Source organism: Nyctibius grandis, chromosome 13 (assembly GCF_013368605.1).
Source record: "Nyctibius grandis isolate bNycGra1 chromosome 13, bNycGra1.pri, whole genome shotgun sequence".
NCBI lineage: Eukaryota > Metazoa > Chordata > Aves > Nyctibiiformes > Nyctibiidae > Nyctibius > Nyctibius grandis.
Window position 1 is genome coordinate 14,411,644 of NC_090670.1, and position 23,333 is coordinate 14,434,976.

Sequence of the window (23,333 nt, forward strand, 5' to 3'; positions counted from 1 at the left end):
AATTCCTGCTTCTGACAGGCATTTAGGAAACAAAGTTGTCTGCGAGTACTCCATTTTTGCAGGGAATAAAGTAGTACTTTGAAGAAAAAAGTCTCAAAAATAAGAATTCTATGATTCTATGTTTTTTTATTGCTGCACTTATGCTCCAGTTCATACTTCTACTGGAAATGACAATTTTGTGTTTAAGGAGTTGGTAGACTGTATTTGTGTCAAGCAAAGCAATGACGTTGCAAGCAGTGTAGAGCGAGTAGGAAATGAAGGACTAAGCCCCGGGGAAGTTGGCGGAGCTTGATTGTATGTTATGGAGTGGGAAAAGTGTTAAAAAATCATAACTGTTTTGCAAATCAAAATATCCAGAAAGGTTTCAGTTTAGAAGGAATCCACTTTTTGATAGGTGCATCCATCAAAGCCACCCGCTGGTACCTGACTGAAGCTACGTGCTTCAATTACATCTTCACAAAGCCAACACAAGGTTTTTGCTTCAGTGAGCAGGAGCCCTCCTGACATGGGCTTTTGGCTGTGAGGTCTTCGGTCCTCTCCAGTATACGTGATGTGTGCAGCCACTTGAATTACTTTGGATGAAGCCCTCACGAATCCCAGCAGCTATTCTGGTTTTGTCTGTTTGGGGAATTTTGTAAGAACTTGAAACATCTCTCCATGATCCTACATCGTCATGCACACTGATCTGCTTTTTGGTTTATAAGTTTAAAATATCCTGTAGGTCTGTTTTTGATTTCCTTGTGAGTCAGGCTGGAACCCCCAAGCTTCTCTTTCCCTCTTTGTGGCTGTTATAAGAAAAAAGAAGTAAATTTTGCCCAGTCTAACAGACCTTTTCAATCTCAAGTGCTTGTACTGAATTTCATCTGAGCTAGCAACTTTTCCTCCAGCATCCAGAAAAAACTTTGCCCTACAAATAACTTTCACAAAAGCAAAAACTGATCCTAATCCGACGGGAGAAATGGCTGGCACTTGGTGAGGTTCACTAAGCCAGTGGCTTTCAACACGCGTGCTGCTGCTAAGGGATGCCTGGGAAGGAAGTTAGCTGGTATTTGCAACCAGCCTCTTCCACCGTGGGGACGTCTGGGGCAGGGAGGTGATCTCATCAGTAGAGGTTGAGCAGCACTTCATTTATTGCTGTTGATCTTCCAGCACCAGACACTGTGATCAAACACCTGGCTGTTCAACTAAGATAAAAGGTGCTTACTTCTAATTTCATTTGCTAATAACATGGCCGTTACGAGGCTCGTGGTGGTGGAGCAACCACCACCACGTGGGGAGAAGGCAAGGAGAAGCTCTTGGGTTTCAGGGACTTGCTCAGGCAGCCAGATGTGCCTCAACCTGCACCCTGGTCTGGAAGAAAGAGATTTTCTGCAGAGCTTGAATTGTACCAGGATAACTGGGAAGCAGACTGGTGAGAGAGAGAGGATGCTGAACCAGTGTTCGGTTGGAGGGCAGCTGGTCTGGCAGGGGGAACTGAAGGCAGCAGAGACACCTCCTCTGTCCTAAGCGGGCTGGGACACTCTGTGTTTATGTTTTTGTGGTTTTGTAGCCTCACGCAGGAAAAAAGACTAGTTAATGTGAGAAGCGTGCCATATGTTGTTACATATGGCTGAAACATCTGCATATGTACCCAGGGATCTGATACATGTGATGAGCTTCTGCTACAAATGTAACAGTGAAGGAATTATCTTTTGGATTTTTTTTTTTTTTTTTTAATCTCTAAGGCTCCTTGAGGTAAGTCAGCCTCCTGGCTTTGTCTTCGTGGGATTTCATGAAACCTGCAGGGACGAGTGCACGTAGAAGGTACTGACAGTTGTTTGTCTAGGAGCTACCAATGTTCCAGCCTTCCCTGGGGATGTCTGAAGGCTGAATGAGTTGTCCAAAGCTCTTCCATAAACCGCTGCTACCCAGCAAGCAAGCAGCAGAAGAGCAAAACGGATACAAACTAAAATTATTCAAATGATCTAAACAGATATTTGTGCATCTTCCATCATCCTTTTTGTCCCTGGCTGATTCCTATGACTTGTAAATGTAGTACAAGATAAAGAAATCACAACGTACTGTGCATCAAATAGTGACATTGTAAAGGTAAGGAATTTAATAGGGTTACAAAACTGAGCTGAACAACAACAAAAACATCTGTAGTCATAGCATTTCAGATGAAATGGCGTAAAGAATGATGCTCACTGGTAGCCCAGCTGTCTGGTCAATCCAAGACATCCAGAAGCAGTGGCCACAGGAGGTCTGTTCATTGCATATGGAAATCCTTCTGTTTTCCCAAAAGTTACAGCACCTTCATCAAGAAGGAGTTTGTAAAACAGTGATTCTATGTTGTGACCATACAGCACCCACTGCAAGGGAATCCCCCATCCTGGCAAAAGTTGTTAGACAAAAAAGGGCTAGAGAAAATACCACAAATCAGTGAAGAGAGAGATGTTTGCCTAGTTCTCCACTGAGCTAGGGGGTTGGAGGAGCCCTGGCATGGGGATCTGAAGCATGAAGTGCTTCTCCTAGGCACACGTGAATGCAAAAAATCCACCTCGTTCAGTCGTACTTGTGGTGCAAAATTCTCAATCACATGTAAATTCCCCCAAACTTTTAAGCAGATGGGGTTTTTTAGGTAGATGGTGGGGGTGGGTAGGGGTTGAAGAGATAGAAGATCATCTGACAAAACAAATGGAGGAACTGCTTGCACTAGTCCATAAATATAAATATATTCCTGACAGCATTCTGCATGCCTCTTTTCATCATCCTGCGGAGGGTGGACTACTGATGGGTTAAAGCAGATGGGAGGTGGGGGAAGGCGAGTCATCTGCGTTTTGTTCATGGCTTGTGTTGCTCGCTCCACAATGGGAGAATTCATCATCTGCATCCTCCTGTCTCCCATGTGCAAGAAAGGGGGATGATTATAATGCACGTGGGTCTAATCGGTGTGTCTAAAGGTTGGTGTTTGCAGGGTGATTTCAGGCTGCAGGTGCTGGGAAGACACTGTCTGGCAGCATCACAACTCACGGATCAGAGCAGGCAATGTTCCTGTGCTCTCACCACGGCTGGGTTTTTTTCTGCCTTTCTATTTGTATAGCACATGTAAAGGACTTACTGGAATATATTATTTGTGTTACCATTGCAAAGAGGAAGCTATCACACAGAGGAGGATCTCCTTGTATTTCAGATTTAAAGTCAGTGCATTTTGTTTGCATTTCAGGCACCCTGAGACCACAGCCAGGACATACCCCAGCAGCACAGTTGGTCGATCCTACAGCCTGCACCTTCACATTCCTGGCACCACAGGAGAGTCTAATGTGTGCTCTTACCTGGAGTAGAGAAGGGAAGGGAAAGAAAAGGCTTGGTCTGAACAATCCTTGAGTGTCTATAACACCTCTAGGTTCTCTGAGAATTGCAATGATACCTTTTACTTAAACTGTGACAGAGCTCTTATGACCCAATTCCCTCATGCTTTGCAAGACTGAGCTTTAAGAAGATGGGGATGTGCAGAGCAAAGGACAGACTTATTAACTAAGGAGGCTTAACGAGGAGCCATGAGGCAATGACTCCATCCTGCCTTTTTGCCAGGTGATGCCCCAGCATCTTAGGAATGTGGTGCAGGTGTGTAGATACAGAGGGAGGGAGTCACCCTGGAGCAAACCAGGAGCAGGGTGCTATCTGCACCTCGGTAAGGGTGAAGGGCTGGGCACATCAGTCCTGAGGTAAGTCACAGCCTCACAAGGGAGCTTAGATGATCATCCAAGGTGAATGGAGCCTTACTGTTAACTGCGACCTTAATCCTCTTTCATTTTTAGCTCTTTGTAACCGCCGTTGCATAGCTGCTTTAAAATACTCTTGAATATACTCTTGCTAAAGCTTGCCAAGCAGCAACACTGGCGGTGGGCTGGCCAGCAGAATGGACAAGCCCACTGCTGGGCTTGCATTTCTCCAGCACCTGTGGGACTGCCACTGAGCTGGGTGCATGCCCCAGGATCGGGTGGCTGTGGGGAGATGAGTGGGGCAGGAAGCAACGCTGCCTTCCCTGGGCACAGCCGGGGAAGCACAGGGAGCCAGGAGCATGTACACACTGGAGGAGATGCTCCAAATCCCAGGCAGAAGTCTGTGGATCTTGGTTGTTTTCAGCTCTCAGGTGGGACCACCGAGGGGCTTTGTGGGTTTTAACCCCTTAAACTCACGGGTTTTGTGCTTGCTACGGGGAATTGCCTGCTGTGCTGTGGGCTCAGGCGGGGCGAGGGGGCGGCAAGGAGATTGGAGGCATTGCCAGGCACTCCTGAAAACAGCCCCTCTGAAATATCCCCCCTCCACACACGAGTCCCTGCCCAGAGGGAAGCAGAGGTAGGAAGACGGGGTTACTTGCTCTCACCTACAAGCAGGTGAAAAGCTGGTGAAGAGCTGGTGGTACCCAAGGGCAAAGGTGTGTTTCAGCTCCGTGCCTGCTGCCAGCCCTCGGCGAGGCAGGCTGCTGAGCCTACCTCCTCGCCAGCGGTGTTGCAAATAGTCTTTAAGGCACGTTTTTGATGTGCCGTTTTAATGCTCCAGCAGAATTCCTCAGCATCAAGCTTGATGGGGAAATGATTGAATGTAAGCTTGGGGACATGGTTTAGTGGTGGACTTGGCAGTGCTGGGTTAACGGTTGGACTGGATGATCATAAAGGTCCTTTCCAACCAAAACGATTCTATGATTCTATATCAAAGAGTGGACTACCCGTCCAGGCATCGCTCACAAGCCTCTCCCACTAACTGGATTGTTTCAAGACAGCTATAATTAGGTGTAATAACTGCAATCATAAATAAAGCTCCTCATAATGGGGGTATTTGCTTCTTAATTCAGTATTAAAATGGTCCATTTCAATATTGAATCTACACTTCAGAGAAATCAATGAAAAATACATTGTGAAACTATCTGATTTGTGGTTGGTCTTAGGTGAAAACTATTGAAAAAAAATGAGAGAAAAGAGCCCAGACTGAAGCCCTGTGCTTCAAAATAGCACAAGTTAAGAAATAACATATCATCAGTTTATTTAGTATTGTTTGCAACCTGTTATTATGTGTCAGAGATATGAGAACATATGATTCCTACAGAAGGTTTCTTGGATGGCAAAAATTCCTAGATACTATTTGAATTCTCATGTGCCAATAGCTCAGCATTTGTGGAAGGTATCATCTAATTAAACCAGAATTTTTAAGTACCAGACAGCATGAAGACCAGTAATAAGAGAGCAAGATCCGTCTGTATTACAGATGGGATGTGGAACTCTAATAGTACGGCTTTAGGCAATATCTAATTGAGTAGTTAAATTATCTTTTCCAGACGGGAAAATAAATTACTGCTCATCTCGCCAATTTATTTTAGCTTCTCCACATTCTGTTTCCTGAGGGAGTGGTGAGACAGTGTGGGACATCCCCAAATATGCCCGGGATGATTTATTCTCCCCATGCACCGTAACTCCCCTTTCAAGGAGAACGGCTTATATGCACGTGGAAGTTGGTGTGTATGTAACAGCTGCTGTATCCTATGCTGCTAATCACTGTGGTGGGATCACAGAGATCCAGCTATACGCTTACGTGTGTGTGAGTTTTTATATATATATATTTTTTAAAAATGCAGGAGAAGGAATTGTTGGTTCAGTGTCCTGCAGCCAAATCTGGAGCGTGTGTCCAGTTGGCGCCATGCATTTTGCCCAAGAAGCTTTTCCAAGCTCTGGGATGGCCTGAAAATCTTCACTTTGAATCACAGCTTTTTGTAGCATGGGATTATTTGAGGAAATTGTGTCAAATTTCAGATTGCTATTCCTCAGGTTGCCCAAACTCAGCTAAATAAGCACACAGAAATGTATGATACTCTGTGTGGTGCATGGGAGCAGATCTTAAAATATTAGAAAATTTCAGTTAATTAGTGAAGTATCGCATCTACATGATAACAGATCTCCAGGCTGGTTGCACTTTTTCCATAGTCAAGTGCCTGCATGCAAGCACAGCCACGTGAGAGTGTAATAGCTTCTGTGCTTTGTGCTGGCTACAGGAGCACAGCTGGTATTTGATCTGGCATGAAATCTTCTGCCACAAAGTCACTCCTTGGAAAATCCTGAGCAGATCTGAGTTGGCTGGTTGGGGTGGTACCAGGCTGCTGGTTTTTGTCGTGTGGCTGTGACGTTTTTGATCGAGTGTTCCGAGCCTAAAAATGGATTTCTGCCCATTTCCAAACAAAGTCACAACCTGCTGTCTAGTTGTCTGGTTCCCAGCCATGGGTCTTGGCCATGGGCCGCATGAGATAACCGTGTTCTCCTTGGGCGGCTTGAAATTCTGGTGGAGAAAGGAGGGTGAAGTAGCTTTTAAAGCGCTTTGGGACGAAGGGCTCTGTATTAGCACAGGATGATCTTCTTGTTATTGGAGTATTATTACATCCGAGAGTAACTTAAGGGGCTAGAGAAAATGTTTTTTAAAACTACAGGTGGTCTATTTTTCCCCTTGGTAAAAATTTTTTCTAACAAAGTTAATAAAAGATTGCTTTAATGAATATGGGTGCTTTTGTTGTATCGCCCAGAAACTCCATGGGCTGCAGAAGATGTCTGCAGGGAAAATGCTAACTGGAAAAGCAGACAGTGCAAAGCTGACATCTCTGAAATGTTTCTCTCCAGACACCCCAAGCAGAGAGTGCTTCCAGGCTGTAGAAATGCAGCGTGGTTGGCGCGAGGCCGGGAAAGCTCCCGTGCTTGATCTGAGTTTTCATCTGTGCTGATCCCTTTAGTGACTACGGATACGAGCTCAGCGATAGCTGAGCTGCTTCCCGTTTGCCTAGAGGTGTTTAACCTTGAGTAGAGACAGGTCCATGGCAAGGGGCAAGGAAAACCCACTTATCCACAGAAAGGTTGGGGCCCTGGGTTTGGTGGAAGTCCCAGTGGACACTTTAACACTGCAAATCTGCTCCATGGGCAGGAGCAACCCCTCTGCTTCTCTCCCTCTCTGGCAACCGGCTTGTCTGCCTTTGACCTCGACCTTGCTTTCTTTTAACCAAACAGACTTCAACAGCTCCATGGTCCCTCCCGTGAGGAGGAGGTTTGCTTTGCTTTGCTCGGTTCCTCTTTCCCCACCTTGCAGGTATTTGCTAGAGATGGAGCAGACTGCGCCCTGCGCACATGTGAGAGGCAGGGACCCCGGCCACTGGCCATGGCCAGCCCTCTGACCTGGGACCTCTGCATAGGAAGGGGTCAGAAAACAGCCTCTCCAAACGATGGGTTTCAGGTCCGTGGCTTCATCGTCCTTTCAGAGCCCAACTGCAAGGGAAGGGTCCCTGGGAAAGAACAGCTTCGTCTGCTATGGGGAGTTTCCCTCTGCCAGCACCAGGGTGTACGGACCTGGGAGTTAGCCCTTCCCCCTGTGATGGAGAGGATGCACATTCCTACAATGGCAATTTCATTTTTAAAATGAGGGAGCATAGATGCTTTCTAAGCTGCCTGGAACATGAATTTAATACACACAGTTTATGAAAGGATTTTACTAGCCAATTCCTTTTTAATAAGCTTGTCTCTCTTAGACCAGTCTAAGTTTAAGCCTTATAAGCAGCCAGCCCTGAGGCACTGCTCTGTGGCAGGATCAATGCCTTAAGGGGTGGCTGGACAGGAAGGATGCAAGGCTTGTTCTGCACCCAGGACTATATATCAGCAGTAAATTTAATCTCCAAATGTATTTTACTGTGTGTCCCTGCATACCCATAAATGATGTTCTATATTGCCATTGCAGAAACACAAAATACTCACTATTTCTACATTTTCTTTAATTAAAATGTATTTAAAGCCTGAGTACAGATCAACACTGGATTCTAGTGATTTGTTGCTCGCAGTGGTGAGCACTCTTTGCCTTTCAGCTCTTGTGCATGCTCCCTGGCTGCAACACGAGAATTATTTTATCTTCCTCTGTTTGAATCTGATGGCTGAAATGCATTTTTTTTTAATAAAAAAGAATCTCTTGCTAGGTAAGCCTTGACTTCAAAGCTGCTTTTCTCTGCCTTTGCGATCCTTCCTTTAGGATGGAGTACCCTGCCGTCGACTCTGCAACAGACTGCTCATTAGAAAGACATCCTGATAGTAATGGATGGACACAGATCTGTTTCAGCTCCTGCGCTCTCTGCCTGGGCTACTCCAATGGCTGATGGATTTGGGAAAAGCTTAGATCCAATTTCATTTTTGTAGTGTGAAGCAAAGTCTGCTGGAAAGGTAAAGTTTACTCCCCTCCATCAGTCACAGAACACATGAAAGATGGATGAGGATGTGGTTAAGGATGTGGTTAAGCAGGTGTGGGAGAGCTGTTCCCTACAGAAACCTTGGGGACCAAAGGGGGCTGTTCCCTATGGAAACCTGGGGACCAAAGGGGGCTGCAGGACTAAAAATAGTGAGGTAACTGACAACATTGTCCCCTCTGTAGGCAAGCCCTGCAGAACGGCAGCAGGTGCTAAAGGTCCCCTGGGCTATCTGGCTCCTCCGAGCAAGTCCCAAAAGCCCTGCAAAGTGCAAGGTCCAAGGATCCTGCTACAGATGCTTTTTTCAACGAGTTCCGTGTCACCTGTGCAATGCCAGCGTGCTGCTGTGGAGGTGAGTTATTTCAGAAATACAGTTTAGGGGCTCTACTGGAGATACTGGCTTGTAGGAATTGACCTGAGTGGGTGGCTGTTGCTGCCAACATAGCTGTGCTTCTGCACTGGAGCTATGCTGAAGAGCCCTTAGTCACCCAACAGAGAAGTATCACCTAGGCTCTAGCCTTTCATCTCTTCTGTACAAGACCATGAGAAAAGCAGGCATGTGTGCACTTTCTGTTATGTCATGTGGATTTTGTGAATGAAAAACCTGCGGAACTGGAGGTGCTGACTGTGCAGGGCTCTAGGCTGTGAGGGACACGCAGGTTGGTCATGCAGGCTTCCATCTGCTGCTTTGGTCCTCTGATCCCCTCCTCCCTGCTGCTCCAGGACCCACTGGGGTGGATGGAAACCACTGGAACATTTCTATGAGTACCTCTTTGTAAGGCTAGTTTTTGGGTAACACTCTTTCAGGATTCATCTTTTCCAAGATCTGATGCTCAATGGTAGCTGTTGTAAAGAGTTTGTGCTAGTACCTGCCCACACCAGGGCAGGCAAAGCTCTGGGCACTTGCTGTTCTCTGTCCTTTCAGAGAAATGTTGACATGGCACAACGGGGTGCTGTAGGAAGAAATGTGAGCTTCCTCCAACTGTTTGCTGAGGTCTGCAGCGGTTCATACCCTTTCAGAGGCTATTTTAACCCAGAAGGAGCACTGACTTTGCACTTACACCGTTTCTGGCATCTCAGCTAGTTAATTAGAGAATCACAGAATCAACCAGGTCGGAAGAGACCTCCGGGATCATCGAGTTCAACCATTGCCCTGACACCACCCTGTCAACTAGACCATGGTACTAAGTGCCATGTCCAGTCTTTTCTTAAACACATCCAGAGATGGTGACTCCACCACCTCCCTGGGCAGCCCATTCCAATGTCTAATAACCCTTTCTGAGAAGAAATGCTTCCTAATGTCCAACCTGAACCCCCCCTGGCGAAGCTTGAGGCTGTGTCCTCCTGTCCTATCGCTAGTTGCCCGAAATAGTTGAGAAATAGTACTTACTTCTGCTGTGGTGTGATGACTCTTCCAGGGTCACAATGATGCCTGAGTCTCAACATCTCAAAGTATGAAAGTGTCTCTGTCTTCAAGGGAAACTAGTTGCTATTTGTGATCCAGACAGGGTTCAGCTCCTCGGGCTGCTCAAAGAGAAGAAGAATGAAAGTTGTGGGCCTTTATGCTAGCACTCACGGCCACGCTGAGGCTCCCTGGAGGACATGGCCAGGCCTCCTGGGCTCTACCAACCTCCTGTTACTCTGCAGGAGCTGTGGCTGAGCTGTGCTTGGAGGGATCAGAGCACTGTGTACCAACCAGGCCAGGCACTGTCCCAGGTATGGGGCATTTTCAGCCCTCCCAAGTGGGGCAATGCCAGAGAGGAAACTGCGTGGAGCAGCCGTCTGAGGCTCCTGTAACACCACCTCCATCTCCTTGCAGTCAGGCTGCTCACATCTGTGCAATCCCCACCGCTGTAGTGACTTTTTCCCCATGCAGCATCACCAGTTGTCTCTCAGAACCTGAACCTGCCTTCCATAAGTTGTGCCCGGTACCCACACTAATAGCACAGTGCTGGGTTTGCTGTTTGCTGCCCAGCTGCCTAATCCATCCACCTCCCATCAGTTGGGGGTTTGACCCATCTCTGAGCTCACGGTTGTCTCTGGATCTTGGGCGATGGCCCAGAGTTTCTCAAGGGAAAACAGGGCCGAAACATCACCAAAGCAGGAATAGCAGCATCCCTTTTTAGAGGATCCACACCCAGGGCATTGCTGCTTTGTGCCTGCTCCTCAGTGTCCCTGGTTTAGCTTTTGCACTGTAACTTTAGCTCTTCTTCTCATCGTGCTGCCTCACACCCCGTGTAAGAAAAAGCGTGCTGCTTAAGTTCACACCCCTCCCCTTGCAGAGTGGCACTTCAAAGAAGTCCATGTAGTGAGACAAGTGATTTTTGTGAAGTTGTGGGACTGTATTTTATGCTCTGAAGGAACACTTACTTCACATAAAGGCTTTGACATTTTTATAGAAATGGCTATAACTGTGTATTTCATACGAGGAAGAATTTATTAAGCCCAGATCTGGATCTTCTTTTTATGTTATGCAAATGACTAATAACAGCCCTTCATTACCAGCTCAGTGCTCAGCTATTAAATACCCCCTTCCCTTCAGTCTGCATCTATCAGATTGCCACATTAGGCTGCAACCTAATCAGAATTCAGAAAACCAGCCCAGGCTCGTACTGGGATACGAGGCTGTAAAATTAAAACCTGAGTTGTAGAACACAATGTTTCTTTGGCTATTGTGAGAGGAGCAAGCTGAGGTATTTTGGGGCATGGAGTGTTGAATGAGGCATGACACCAGCTTGAATTCTTGTGATTATGAAAAATTTCACAACCAACATATAGCGGGGAAAAAAGTAAAGGTTCCTTTAACTCACTGCTCTGGTTGGATTACACATGGGGCAGAAACATCCTGCTTTTTGTGTTTTCAGGAGTGGCTTCCTCTGCATCCATCCATCCGTGCAATCTTCCCCTTAAACACAGCTACTCTTTGCTGTGCTCTTGCCCCGGAGGTGGCTACAAAGAAGGGCTGGGGTGCATGGGGCACCTGGCAGGGCTGCTTGAGACATGCCTGGGAGGACCTCACTGCATCCCGAGTGATGTTTAGACCTTCACACTTGTAAGACAAATGTTGGTTCTTCGAAAAATCTTCCAGTGGGTTGGAGTTTAGTTTGGGGGTTATGTGATATGCTAGAAGTTTAAAAGCAATATAAAGTTGACAGAGCAGCAAATTGCCTAAGAGAGTAGTCATCCCAGACTTGTATATTGCTGGATATTTAGGGGCATTCCCCTGGGAGGCAGATGTGAATTTGAACTCTTCCTGTGTATCCCAGAGGAAAAGCCCATTTCTCCTCAGTCTGGGATGACCACCCAACCACTGAAACTGGGTAAATGTGCTGGGGAGAATAGTTCCTTCTCTGGCTTCTGCATGCTCTGAAAATACCAGCTGAATCGAGTCCTGTAGGTGAAAAAAGTAGAGGAACATCTTATTTGTGGATGTGGATGAGATTTTGTGTGGGCTAAGCAGCAACTGTTCAGCTTCTTTTGTGGATGGATCCAGCCCAACTGATGTAAAGTGGCATGCGCTGAGTGAAAAAATATGTATCTGAGAGAGTTTCTGGACATAATTTGATGGAAGAAAGGGAGAAGAAAAAGGCATTCCTGTGAGTTTCATTTTTTTTGCAGGGGAAAGCTATCAGTGCTCTTCACAGAGCAATTCCAGGAACTGTAATTATGCTTTTGTGTATCAAAGGAGAAATGTGTTTACACTTGACCCGGTCTCAGGGCAGATGAGTTGTTCTGTCTTGGGAAGTTGTCACCTTCAAGCTGGCTGCTCTCACACAGCTATTGCAGAGCACAGATTTCCCCCGCGGTGTGGTTGTAGCAACCTGCCAATATTTACTCAAGGCAACAGCAGTCTTTTCTGCATTTGTGACCTTTGGGTCAGACTCTGGCCTGTCAAACAGTGCTAATGCTAATGGGACAGATTCTTCAGAGCTCAGTCTGTGATTTCCATTATATAGCGTTAACTTCAAAAACAAAAAGGAAAGTATTAGAACCCCAGCAAAACACAGAGATAATTTAGATACAGGGTAATTACCTGTACTAAAGTCTAGACTGGACGTGAGCATCAACAGCTCCTGAGCATCAACAGCTCCTGCTCTTCCTGAACTCGTGTGCAGCCTTTCGTTAGCATCCCTGGGCATGCTCTAGGTCCGCTGCAGAAAGGGCTGGGCAAAGCATCCGCGGTCCCAGGGCGAGGACAGCCGTGCGCTGCACGCTTGGGGTTCTGCTTGCAGGTACTGGTGTGGTTTGAGCCTGTGTTCGGGTCCCTGACAGTTCGCTGGTGAGCAAAGCAGGTAAGAACTGGAGAGTCTGTAAGTGAAAAGTGGATGCTGGATTATAAAATATTATGTAATTAAACTAACATTTTTTTCCCCTTTAATAGCCAGAAATAAACTGCTTTGATTAGGGCCCAGCTACGTTTCCTACTCTACTGAAAAAATTTCAAAGAAGTGCAGCGTGCTTCTAGAACAGGCCTTAAAACAGCGTTTTTAATGAAACGCAGTTAAATACACCCCCCCAGACCCATCCATCCTTCCTGCCCAGGCTGGACTTTCACGGCACCCCAAGCCTGATTTGGGGGGGGTGCTGCACAGCGATGCTGAACAGAAGGACCCCGCAGCCCGGCTGCGCTTCCCGGGGCGGCCGCGGACACGGGTGGGTGGGTGCCGGGGGCTCCCCTGCAGCTGGAGCCCATCTGGAGCCCATTCCCTGCCGAGCAGCACCATCTAGAGGCTTCTGCCTTCCCGGGGCCCCGGGCAGGAGCCGCCCGCCCTGCCCGCCCCCGGGGCCGGCTCCCGGCAGCTCCCAGGCAAAGGGCTCTGCCCTGCGGCTGCTCCTGGCACGGCGATGCCACGGCTGCAGGAGCACCGGCGTGTGCCGGCACTGGGGCTGCCTCCAGCCCTGTTCGGTGGCAGAGGGAGAAGGATTTTGTTATTTAACATAGTAACATAAGTTGGGGCTGTTCAGCCTGGAGAAGAGAAGGCTCTGGGGAGACCTTCTAGCACCTTCCAGTACCTGAAGGGGCTACAGGAAAGCGGGAGAGGGACTTTTTACAAGGGCATGGAGTGATAGGACGAGGGGGAATGGTTTTAAACTGAGAGAGGCGAGATTTAAATTAGATATTAAGAAATTGTTTCCTATGAGGGTGGTGAGACACTGGCCCAGGTTGCCCAGTGAAGCTGTGGATGCCCCCTCCCTGGCAGTGTTCAAGGCCAGGTTGGATGGGGCTGTGAGCAACCTGGTCTAGTGGAAGGTGTCCCTGCCCGTGGCAGGGGTGTTGGAACTAGATGATCTTTAAGGTCCCTTCCAACCTAAACCATTCTGTGATTCTATGATACTGCAGCCCTGGCACCAGCAGGAATCGTGCCTGGGAAGTACAAATGGGATGCGGTGTTTTGGCCAGGCACAGGCAACCTTCTATTTGCAATGCACAGATGGAAGCTGGAAGAGATCCCCAGGACTGAACGCATCCTCTCAGGTTCTTTGAAGCATCTCCTCTTTTCACCAGGGCACCTGAGCTAAGCCTTGTTTGGTGCGATTCACCCCAGTCCCCTGCTCCTTGAGGTGCTGGGAAATCCAGAAGCTGGGAAGCAGGTTCAAGAGCATTTGCACAGCTTAAAGTGAGGAACAGGACAGTTGCAGCTGGGCTCTGGGAGCACAGCAGCCAGCCACCACCATGCATCTCTGACCTCTGGCTAAGGTGAAGCTTTGCTGTCTTTCAGGGCCACTTCTTTCCCTGCCCATGGCAGGGGGGCTGGAACTAGATGAACTTTAAGGTTCCTTCCAACCCAAACCATTCTATGATTCTGTGATTCCTTTGCAGATAGTAGTGACCTACAGTTAAATGGAGTGAGGCTCTGAGATGCTGACAAACAGCAGGGGAAGTTTCTGGTATGGTTTTCTTCATTGCACTACTTGGAAAGGACTTTGTTGGAGACCAGGGCTGAGGTCCTCTGAGGAGGACCTTGTTCTTCAGCTCCTCCCTGGAGGGGAGGAAAACAGATGAGCAATGTTGGGCTCTGGGGAGGAGTGGGACATTGCAGGCTTCACAGGTGAAGGGGGAAAAAAAAAAAAGAAATCCCCTGTGGCATTATGCGTTTGCCTTACAGAAGTAAACCCTAAAAGTGTGCAATATCTAAATGTCTAATGTAGGGGAAGGGCTGGGGAAATCAAACTGCAAGCCAAGTCCCTCTGCTTCAGGCTTGCTGGAGAGGCTGGTGAGTGGTAATATGATGAATCATAGAATCATAGAATAGTTTGGGTTGGAAGGGCCCTTTAATTATTGTCTGTAATTTTTACCATGAGGGGATGATAGAGCAGAGATCTTTCACGCAGCACCAAGTGGACAACTACCGTGGGGCTACTTCTGCTAATGAAGAAGTCAGTTCAGTTGTGGGTGAGGAAGGAGAAAGGGTAGCAACCTTTTGGTGTCCTGGTGAAAGACCTGACAGTGGAAAGGGGTGTTTTCTCATTTTCACACGGATAACAGGAGTGTATGCTCATATAGGGCAGGAAGTCATGGGGAGGAGACATGAGGTAATAGAAAGTTATGACAGTGAAAAGCAAAGAGAGTCTTGCCCAGACTTCTGCATCTCAAGGTCCTCCAAGTCTCCCTGTTCTTCATCAGCTTCTCAAAACACACAAGTCCCTACACGCAAACCAATTACAGAGGCAGCACTGCGTGTTAGCCTGTATGGTGAAAAGACTAGAGGTGATGAGAAGTCTTCCCTTGGAAGGAGAGGTCCTTGTGTCGAAGGGAAATATTGAGCAACACTGGCCTCTGCAACACACAGGGTGCTTTGCCCCCTTCATGTCTCCCTGTGACTGCATCCCATCCAGCCAGGGTCTGTGGAGCAGGGTCCTTCACTGCCTGCTAGGGAGCTGCTCCAAGGCTCCCTGTCTGTCCCTGTGACTACCAACGTGTCTCTGGCAACAGGCTTGGACTGTTTTGTCCTTTCTTTGCTGGTTTATGTAGAAAATAAGAAAAAATGAAGTCTAAATGCTGAACTGCTCTGAGAGCTTCAGCTGTTTTCCCATGAGAGATTTAAAGGCTGTAACTCATCTCCCTGGTAAGGTCTCAGAGGAGTTGCGGGCAGGGCTTCCACATATCCAGGGACAGCCGCTGGTTCTGGTGTGCAGGAAGAGCGGTGACTTTCTCCCATCTTGTTGATATCTCCAGATATGAAAATCTCTAAAGCTCCAGATTTTCATATTCCATATCCTCCCTGTGGTTAAAAAACAGACATACATTTGTGTTTCAAAACACAGAAATGAACCATCCTCATATATATTTGACTACACAGTTGTGCAGTGGCTGCTGCTGAGTGACACAGGCTGCATTCACTTTTTTCCAGGAGCAAAGTGAGCATCTGTGCTTTGGATAAAGCAAAGCATTTCGCCGGAGAGCCCTGGGATGGGAGCGAGGACACGCTGTTGATTCCCTCTGCAGCATCTCCTGGTGACTTGCTGCTCCTTGTGCCTAGTAGGAAAGCTGGGCAAAGAGAGAAGCCTGACTTGCACTTCTCCATCCTTCTTGATGGAGAAACTATGAACTGTGCTACTCGGTAAGTTAAATACAGACATCTGTGGTCTCCTTTGAGCAGTATTCATTCACCTGAAAGGCAAACAGATGCTCTGGTGGGATTCAAATCTTTTTGGGTGAGTATTGGATCCAAACAAATAACTCCTGTCAGTGTAACTGACCTTGGAGATTTTTATTAGCTAATTAAGTTGCCATATGCAAAGGAAAGAACTGAAACCACAGTCTCAGTTAAAATTTAGCTACTCTATTAATTGAGTTGAGGAAGTCTGGCTTACATCCTAAGCTGTTGGCATCCTGTATGGCTATAAGAGTAATACCATTCGTTTTACCAGAGAATGCAAATAACATCATTGTCATACTGATGGCTTAGCACGTAACAGGATGGGGGGCAAAGCTGGTAATTTTATAAAATTTTATAAATTTTGTGGTGGGGTTGGCACAGCACGCTGGATCTCTGCAGCGCTTTCCAGGACACAGGGTGAACAGGGACCATTTTTTTGTGTCAGTTGCAATGAAAATGAAATATTCTCAGGACTGGGGAGAAGGGAAAGCAATTTTCATGTAATTGATGTTGTGAAGCTCATCAGAAATCCTTCACTTTTAGGACTGTTTCAACAAAGAAATGACGGGTTTTAAAATCCTCCCACACAATGCAGTCATATAGTAGTATCACTAATTGTTGTGATATAGTATTATTTACTCCCAAGCACTTGTCTGTCTTATTTCTGGCTTAAAGTACATGTGTATGTACATGTTTGTATCTATCGATCTACCTGTCTAAACCAAACCTTTCTGCTTAGCTTGAGAGTCCTGTGGTTCACCTGAAGTCAGCCTGTGCCACAGCACCAAGGGGAACGTTGAGTGGCAACTGCAGAGCTACAGCTCAGCTGAAGGTCTCTTTCTCTTCTTTGGGAGTGAGTACTTCTACCGCACAGCCAAATGTTTTAAGAAGATGCTATTTAGGTGTCTAGGAGAAGCTGACACCTGTATTTCTGACATTTTTTTCTGGAGCATGGAGAGAGTTTTAATTCTTTATTCTCTGTGGTGATCCAGAGAAACACTGTCCCCCAACGCACGTTCTTTACCTGGTCAGCCAAACAGAGCATTTTGCCTGTTTTATCTTTATTCCCAGTTTGTCTGTCTACACAGCTCAGATATAGCTGGCTTGTGGATCTGGCAATACTATTGGTTTGAACTCTGGTAACCACTCAAATGTACCAATGACTACTTCAGGGGGCCACTTTTGAATACAGCTACAGTTCTTTCCACCTTATCTTCTAAGTTTTGCACATATATGCAAAGCCCCTAACTTTATCTCACGTTTTCACAATGATCTTCAATGGCAACAACAAAAAGCAGGGGCAAACAACAGTTAAATACACGCATTTCTTCCGGTTGCTTTATTTTGACTTATCTAGCATCAACACAGTAGCTTTAGGTTAAAAATCCTCTTAATAAGATTTCCTCTTATTAAAGGAAAAAAAAATCTGTTTCATGCAGATAACCATGACATGAGAAACGTGAGTTTAAGTCCCTCCTTTGCCATCATCTGGACAAGTTTTTATGACTTGGGCAGGTTCTTTAGTATCAGATATGGGAATGGGGGTCCTAGAAGTATTTAGCTGAATCTGTTGGGGTTTGACTGCTCCACTAAGACCTTCTTAAAGGTCTCTAGTCTCTGTTGCCAGTTGCTCACAGTGCCTGGACAAAGATTTCCCCAGTTCTGTTTATAAAAAGATGGTGAGAGGTCTGCCAGGACATGGCTGGAGCCAGAAACCTTTGATTTCTAATTCATTTTGAAGGAGTTTGGGACTTTGAGACTTAAGCAAAATGAGGACTGTATTTCATAAATTAGATCATTTTCAGAACAGAGAATTTGCATTCATGTCCCTGAATGGGCTTTGGAAGTACTTTTACTCCTGTACTGTCCTTTCAAGGACTTAATGTTAGTAGTAGGCGATGTAATTGTATTCTTACAGGTCTGCCAAGAACAGCAGCCTTTGAGAGAGAGGTTCACAGATCTGGGGAGGGGAAGAGTTTACAGTCAGTGTGCACTCGTGCATATGAATAATGGTAACAATTATATTTTCACTCTCATTCTCAGCCATTTCTGATGGACCACAGTCATATCACTGAGAAGTTATTTTTTTTGTTCGCCATGTCACTTTTATAACCTTTAGTCTTTTCAGGTATCCTTTTCCAATATGTGGGCCTTTGGGTTCTTTTGTTTTCAGCTCTGCAAGATGAAGGTAAAATGTGGTCCAATTCTTTGCTGAAAGAATGGTACTAGATCCCAAGGTCCAGTGCTGAAGGAGCTGGGGAGCTGTGAATCTCCCATTGGCAGGTGTATCACGGGGGACAGATTGCAAACAGCATCACTCTGTTGTCGTCTGACCCCATGTGTTGGGTAAGAAGGCTGTAACGTAACAATTTGGACACCCTGACTGCCAGGCAGGAGAAATGCCTTCTGCAACAGAAGGAAAGCCACGTGGGTATGGCCATAATCCAGCCCCATAGCAAAGAGGACTTTTCCTCTTATTCTCCACTAATAATGTTAGTCTCAAAGCCACGGGGAATGCTTCACACCAGGCCCTTCTGAAGAACTTACTGGAGAACCGGGTTTCTTCCTGCTTCTTCTGCGCTCCCCTGTAAGCAAGGCATGGCTGTAATCCTACTACTGAGAGTATATTTTGAAGGAAAAGGGCTGTCATCCCAGAGTTAGTAGGCATAAAGTCTTACAGTTCCCATTGCATAAAACAACATCCTTTTTATGAGTAGATATTATTCAAGCCATAAAACCTACGCATGTTTCTGTACTCTATAAAACGTGCCTCTAGACCTGTCCAGGAAACAACTGCTTTTCCAGTTTATTTGCATGTGTGGAGCTGAGGGCCACATTTAATGTTTGTTGCACAATCCCCTGCTATTCAGGCTGATGGATCTCTCTTCTCCTACTGCTCCCAGTGCGCTGCAGCCCTGGCCACATCCCGCCTTGCCTAGAGGTGAGTATGCCAACCTCAAAACCTGCCTGCTGATACAAGGTGTTGCCTGGCTGTATTTGTTCTAGTGACTGTCTTGCTTCCAGTGGTGCCTGTGAACACAGCAAAGGAACATGTTTTTTTCTATGCCGCTTGCTGGGACCTGGTGCCACTAGGCTTTCCCTGCTCAGTGCCTGCAGAGCACAGGCTGCCACATGACAAACCCACTCCAGGGGCAAGCTGGCAAAGATGTAATGAGGATGATGGCAGGTAGAGTTCATGCCTGTGCCTCAGCCCTAATTGGTTTTCTAGTATAGGTGCAGGTAAATTCCTTAGAGAATCAGATAGGGAAGATAAACACCTAACAGAATAAATGCAGAAGACCTCACGTAACCCTAGATGAATGGTTTACTGCTTCTGTGTTTGGATATAAAGGTAGAAACATCTCCAGTTTTTATGGTTTTCCTGGGCACTTAGAGCAGCCCAGTTGTTCTGGCTTGGCTGAAGATTTTTTTTCTTGGAAAATGTCCAGCATTAGACAGAAAAATAATCTCCCCTTTGTGACAAAATCCTTTCGGCAAAGGTGGAAAGTGGTTTGTAGTCTTTCTCAGCTAAAGAATACTGCGAAATTCTATCTAATAATCTAGTGTGAAATTAGTTAGATGTGACTTTTTTTGCACGCGTGATCAAGTTACAGTTGAGGAACAGATTTGCATCTGGTCTTGAGCTCAGAGGTAAACCCTGGATGCACTGATGCTGTGAAATAAAGTAAGTCCTACAAGCCCCTGCAGTTGAACGTGGGTGTTGAGCATTACAGCAGCCTGCCTGCCTGAGGGATAAGCCTGTCCCTTTGCAGCTTACTGCTGCAGTAGCTCAAAACTGGGACTTTAATAAAGTCTCTGAGAGTTTCTAACTCCAAGCGCTTTTTATACATATTGCCCATTGTGGCAAACCAGTGCTGTGAGGCTGCTGCTCCCAGCGTGGGGTCTTTCCTGTGCTGCCTGATGCACTGAATTAGACTATCTGGCTTTTATTTATATTCTGCAGAAGATAAATGTCACCTCTATAACTCTCCATCTTCACAACAACCTGTTGTGTTTTCCAAAGCTAACTATAACCCAAATAGCAGTGGGAAGGGGCAGTGTTTTCTGTGCATTTGTGCTAACATAACTATTTTTCAGAAAGGTACCCCCCCAAACCTGCAAAACAAATCCACAATGTTCCCTTTATAGTCAGCATTGTTCATCTGGGCAGAGGTATAAAATGGCACATACTGGTTTAATTGCATGTAACATGTAAGACTTTGATTACATTTGTCTCTACAGAAAAAAGGGATTTCTCTTTCAGTATCTAGAGTCTCACTGTAACTGGTAAGTATGAGTTGGCTTATATCAGCTGTGGGAATGAAGCCTTTCTCACTCTATTAACATAGGCACACAGGTATTTCACAACACATGTGGAAGGCAGCCGCTTCCGTCAGTAGCCCTATGTTTTCTTTGCAAAATGACAGCAATAATAGTGGGAGGTGGAAATTAGACTGTGAGGCTTCTAAGCTCCATTATCTAATAGGGGTGTCTTAGCTCTTTGCTCTGCCATCCTGGGATGTGCAATAACAGCAACAGGATCATAACAGGAAATATAATGCCCATATAAATGGTATCTTTGCTAACCCAAAGCATTAATGTTACTCTGGTTCTATTGCCACAGGAGCTGGTGGCCAACTATGCAACATGCTCTATGTTTTGTATTGAAAAGTTGGGCTTTTGGCCTAGAGTATCATGAAGAGTTAGCCAATATCTCTTCCTTTCTGGAGTGCAGAGATTCACAACACAGTTAAATAGAGAGTATTTGTAGTATTGCTGGAGGCAAGAATGTCAAGAAACTGAAAGAGGAAGGGCTTGGTAGGAAGAGCTAACATTTTTAATTAGATCAACTGACATCACTGGAAGAAAAAGGGCAGTGTTCCAGCACAGAAGACCTTATTATTCAGCAAAAAAGATTAAGAGCCCCTCGAATTCTCTTTGTTTGCTCAAGCTCTGTTAGAAGGTGTAATAAAAGATGTTATTGCTCCCTACAAATGCCAGCTGTCTTATATAGGAATTGTCCCTGCACGCTGCCAATCCAGTCACAAACGTTATACATCCTTCCCCCAACCACGGCAAACTACGGCGTGAAATAAAGCCCTGTCTCACAGCTGCTCTTTCTTCTACACCATCTCCTCTGGGGCTAAGTTCTAACCACGTAAAAATATTTACTAATTCTAAGCAAGTGGTTAATAGCTTCAAAGCTGGTGCTGCACAGCGCTGCTTGTTTGCTACTGGGAAATCTCATTTCAAAAGCCTTGGGGCCACTTGGCACTTTTGCAAGATCAGGCCTGATCTGAGCCTGTTACTGGCCACCGAAACCACGGTCCCTTCCCTGCTCCAGCTCCTTTTCTGATCATCTGGTTTATACCTTCCTTTTTGGTACATTACCATGGAAACAAACCTTGAAATAAAATATATTCACAAGCAGGAGGGTTTGTTTTTTAATGTTATCTTTTTCAGTTTTCACCTTTCCAGCTCTGCACATGTTCAGGGGATTCTTTTTCTCCATCTGCCACTAGATGGTATTGCTTCAGCAGGCACCTTCCCGGCTGCTCTGCACCCTTGCTGAGATGCAGACCCCCAGAGAAGCAGGGGCCTGGGCGCTCCTGCGTTGCAGAGCACCCCGTCCGCACAGGCTTTGTTCTCAGTCTGCATTTCGAAATGTGCTCACTACGCCAGATGAGCCCAAAAATGAACCGAGTTCAGCAATTACACAATGGGTTCCATTTTCACGGTGCTTTTAATCTTTTATAGGCAGGCTGCAAGACAATTCATAGGGACCAGCTAAAGGCACTGCAGCACGAATGAAGCTGAGAAGGAAAAGAAAATGCTCCAAGCACTTGGAGGTGCATGGCCAGAGTTACCAGACTAACAGGCTTTCTCACTCCGTTTGCTGGACAAACAGGAATCCCTTTACCAGCAGGTGGTCTTCTCCATAGAGCTCACTGCTGGGAGCTGGGACAGTGTCCCAGGAAAGGAATTGCTCTGTATGAGCTCTATTTTTTATATTCTTCAAGCATCCCCTGGTGATTGTTGTTGAGGACAACGACTTAGAACAGCAGATCTTTGGTCTCAGCTAAATTGGCAGCTTCTTGTGCTTGCAGCACAGTTTCTGCTTAAGGGCAAATTTTATATCTGCTCTATAATCCAGAGGGCAAGACCGTGGTCTGCCTGAAATTTCAGAATACTTGACATATAAAACCTGAAGCAAACAAACAAGACTTTGTATGCACCAGATCTTTTAAAATAACTGACACAAAAATGCAAATAAAAAGCTTATTTTTCTCACAGTTACAAAATTATTCTAATAGTTCCGTATTTCCCTTATGTGCTCATGAAATAAGAGCAGTTAAACATGCAGGAAATCATTCAGCAAAATTGTTATTAGTCGAAGTAGATGAAAGCATCAGTGTGATGAGATATGAAGTAATTTTGTATTAAAAATTAACGACTTGGGCTGTTAAGCCTTGAGTGATTTGCTACTTCCTAATGATTGATAAGCATCTTTATGGTAAGTTTATATGATGTGAGATTTATTCCACTTTTATGTTTCCTTGTTTTGTTATTAAACTGTCTTATGTCATTGTTTTTCCTACTGGTGAAACAAACAGGAAAGTCAAACCAAAAATGGAAAGAATATCATGCATCTAGTGATTAAATGTTCACCGCACCTACATTAATATTTTTCAGTCATCTGATTTATATCTTAACTATGCACTGATTTTTTTGCCAAATTATTTTTGTTCGCTGAGTAATCCATAAATAAACAAAACCTGCTCAGACATTTGGGTTGGATTTTGTGAGTGAACTAGTTTGAAGAACTAGTTTGGAGTTTTAAGCTCATGTTACACAGCAAAGCTTCCTTTCATCCCCATCCAACTGGGTATGGGCTACACAGCACCCCCCTCCCAGTCCACATCAGCCTCCTCTCATCTGCAAATCATCTCTCTTGCTGGCTCAGGCAGCAGTGGAATCAAATGAGAGGAGGCTGTCCTGTTTTAAAAGAGAGTAAAATTGGTTGGTTTATAGTGAAAGTGTGACCAGGAGAGCCAGACCTTCCTCCGTAAGCACGGAACAGCCTGAACTGTGCTGCATCTTAACAAACAGGAGGGAGCCACCAGCTGAGCTACGTTCGTTGCTGAAAAAAAATGCTTCTAACAAAATTCACCTTCTTTCTCACATATACTAGAGAAAACATAATAAAAGGCCTCACTATTCACAATCAGAGGGGAGAAAATCAGTGCTGCAGTGCTGCTCCTCCCCTCCCACCTTTACACACTGTAGCTGCTGGTGCAGTGTAGCGTCCATTGCCTCTAGCCCACACGAGGGAAATTCACTACGAGTAAGCTCTGAGAGGCAAGCTCACAGCAGGAATTACCAAGAACAAAGTGCTTATTTCCTGATCTTACTGCTTGCAAGGAAAACGACCCTCTCTTCTATTTCTTCTCTTCCAGGGTCATAGGTAGCAGGATGCCATGCTGGCCTAT